At 30.1% G+C, this 3,253-nt stretch overlaps 1 long non-coding RNA gene across 1 annotated transcript in view; it reads left to right on the top strand.

Annotated features, from left to right (window-relative positions):
* Positions 1-1,454, top strand: part of LOC107839071 — an 11,180-nt gene extending 9,726 nt beyond the window's left edge. The window contains exon 3 of the long non-coding RNA XR_001665003.2: positions 996-1,454. This is a non-coding gene — a long non-coding RNA (uncharacterized LOC107839071). The remainder of the gene's footprint in view (positions 1-995) is intronic.
* The last annotated feature ends 1,799 nt before the right edge of the window (positions 1,455-3,253 follow it).

The following is a 3,253-nucleotide window of genomic DNA, read 5'->3' as shown; positions in this document are numbered from 1 at the left end:
CCCATGTTTATTACGAATATGTGTGCTTTCCTCGGCTTTATATTCCTGCATTCATGCTTTACTCTGTTTTATATTCCTTATGGGTGCCGTATCTATGTTATGTCATCTGCTTCTGTGCTGTACTATGTGGTTGTGCGATATCTCGTGACTTGAGCCGGGGGTCTTTCGGAAACAGCCTTTCTACCTCATCAGAGGTAGAGGTATGGACTGCGTACATCTTACTCCCCCCAGACCCCACTAAGTGGGAATACACTGGGTTTGTTGTTGTTGTTGTAATAACATATAAGAAAAGATTGGGAACAATTACTTAAGGCTGATAAAATTTTGGGATCAGTCTCTATTCGTTGTTGCATGATTATTTTACAATTTACACACGGCATTCAGCATTCAGCAGTTTATATCTTAAAAGTTTAAAAAATTCCTCAGATAATTGAGCTTCTTCTTGTTCTTTTGCACCTTTTCTTGTAGCCGATAATTTGAATAAAGTCTAACTTGGTTTGAGTCACAATTACAACAGAGCAAAGGTCAAGTTTAATGTTAATCGTATTGATAATATGGTTACTCAGGCGATTGTCCTACTTGATACTCTTGATAAATTTATAAATACATTTGTCAGAGAGTCAGGTATGTTTCTTCTTTGCCTTAATCAACTCTGTGTTGTAATACTTTTACACGATGCAATCATAGTGCCATACCATGGTCAGTTTGACAGTACTTATCAAAGTTACAATTTTGATTTTTGATTTGTAGTTTTCACGTCACAATAATATATGTTTGTTTACCTTAGGAGAGAGCATGATATGTGTCATTTCTCTATCAGTTGAATAATTTATCTTGGTGTCAGTCATTTTAAAAAAAAAATTAGGCCATTACTCGGTATCCATTTTTCTTACATCTGCATGGCTTTCTGCAATATGGATGAAGTATATGTTTGTTTTGAAAACCGCCTCCATTTCAGTCCATTTGATTCCTGTATTGAATACGTGTTGATGTAGAGAATGGTACTCCGGGCATTTTTCGGAGTTGGTCAAGATTGTGTATGACAATTATCAGCTATATGCCAAAGTTGTAAAATTCATTGATGACAAATCCCATTTGACTGAAGACAAAATTTCAGCATTAACTGAAATAGTTGGAGATGAAAATAAAGCAAAAGAAATTGTAGAAACTGCTAAAGCATCCATGGGTATGATATCATCCTTTCTCAAGTCATGAAAAGGATGCTCATTATTCTCACGACTGGATTTGTCACCAGTTGACTTGATTAATGTCAAACTATTTAGTAATGGACCTTGTTGAATACAGGAAGAATCTTTATGATTATCTGGTCGCCAAAATCTTTTTGATATTGGCAACTGTGTATTTTTCGTGAGATGAGTTTGAAAGTATCGGTATATGTATTTATACAATTAAAATAATTTTTGAATTGCAGTTGAGATAAAGATTAGTTGAAATAACATAATTTTAAATTTAAATTTAAATTAGATTATGATAAGTACTAAAAGTTGAGATAACATTAAAATACTAAAATCATGGAGTGATTAGAGATAGCTAGCGTATCATTAGGAAGAGAAAAACTATTTTACTGATTTTATGCTGAGATAGGTTACAGAGAAATTTTCTCACTGATTTGAAATTTTCAGTTTGGTTATGGTATGTACTATCAACCTATTAATAAGTACTTATATCTGAATTTATATTTTTATCAACTTAAAATTTTCAATTCAAAAATTCTTACAACATTTATAATTTTGTAATAAAAATGTCACGTGGCTTCTCAATAACTTGTCATGTGGCTTCTTGTCTTGCTTCGTTCTCTGCTTTGTAATATATATAGATATTGTGAATGATGATGACAAATTCGTAGTGCATGGAAGGAACTATGTTAATAAAGTGACGTACAATCGTCATGACTTATGTTAGTTGATTTATTTAACGATGACAAATGATGTTGGATTTAATGTTAATTGTGCACATGATTGACGTACATATTAAACCACTAAATTAACATTGTGTGTGTCAAGTGGGAGAATGTAAATTTCTATAGCCCACATAATTAATATATTTGTTGGTTTAATAATTATTGAATAAGTTAAATCCTAAATCTGTATGGAAAAGTTATCTAGTAGGATTTAACTACTGACTAATCTGTTAGTAGGATAATTACTGACTCCTAGTGGGATAATTACAGACTGTTAGTGGATAATTATTATATTCATTAATCACGTTGATGGAACGTGAAAATATAACTGACTACTCCTGTATTATAAAAGGGCTCTCTGTCAAAAGAAAAATAAGTTTCATCAAAATTATTTTGTAAAGTAAGACAGAGAGAGAGAAACAGTATTTTGTTCTTGATTCAGAACATAAAATCTTGATTCAAAACAAAAAATAAGTGTGCTTCCGCTAAATTTTGCCAACGAAGAAAAATTATGGACAATTCAAATAAGTAATTTTTTATTGAATTACTGTAATCTTATTTGTGTGAAAATCATATAATTTCACGTTTTTAAATTATTGATAGAATTATATATTAGATTATTTTATTGATAGAATTATATATTAGATTATTTAAGCAATCTATTAAATCCTTAAAAAAATTGGTTAAAAGTTTCAATCATATGAGTTTGAATGCAGCACAGAAAAAGAAATATATTATTTCACCTTAAATTTGTCTAATATTTTCTCAGCTTCAATTTATTTGATTTATTTTTTTATTTGATATAAAATTTAAAAAAGTAAAACTTATATTAAATATATATCACATATATTAGTATTCTTTAATCTTGTGACATTAAATATATAATATAAAAAATAAAATAAAAAAATTGCTAAAACGGGAAAAATACCACTCTTTTTAAAATTGATTAAAAAGGAAATAAAAAAATACGTATTATTTACTACATATTCGGACAGGAAAAGCTATATATAGCACAGGTACTAGTTGGAAATTGGAATCCACCAAAATAAGACTATAGTCTCTATGTCATGAAATTTTAGAAGATTGTTGGCAAGTAAAGCAAAGCCTTTTACACGTGGTCTCTTTCCCACTCCTATGTGATCCCACTCTTTTTAATATTGAACCAAGTGTCATTACACTTGACTAATTATGAACATTATGAATCATGAATTTTGCTCTTCCTCTTCATTTCTCCACCGACTCACCTCTCTTATATATCATATCGCTGATATCATTAGTAAGGCAATGTAATGAGTGTGCTTGCTGTTTTTATGGACAAGACTTAGGAGTAAT

This window comes from Capsicum annuum, chromosome 8, assembly GCF_002878395.1.
Source record: "Capsicum annuum cultivar UCD-10X-F1 chromosome 8, UCD10Xv1.1, whole genome shotgun sequence".
In the NCBI taxonomy this organism is placed as follows: domain Eukaryota; kingdom Viridiplantae; phylum Streptophyta; class Magnoliopsida; order Solanales; family Solanaceae; genus Capsicum; species Capsicum annuum.
The sequence above is the reverse complement of the archived record's forward strand: the minus strand, read 5'-3'. Positions and strand labels throughout refer to the sequence as shown.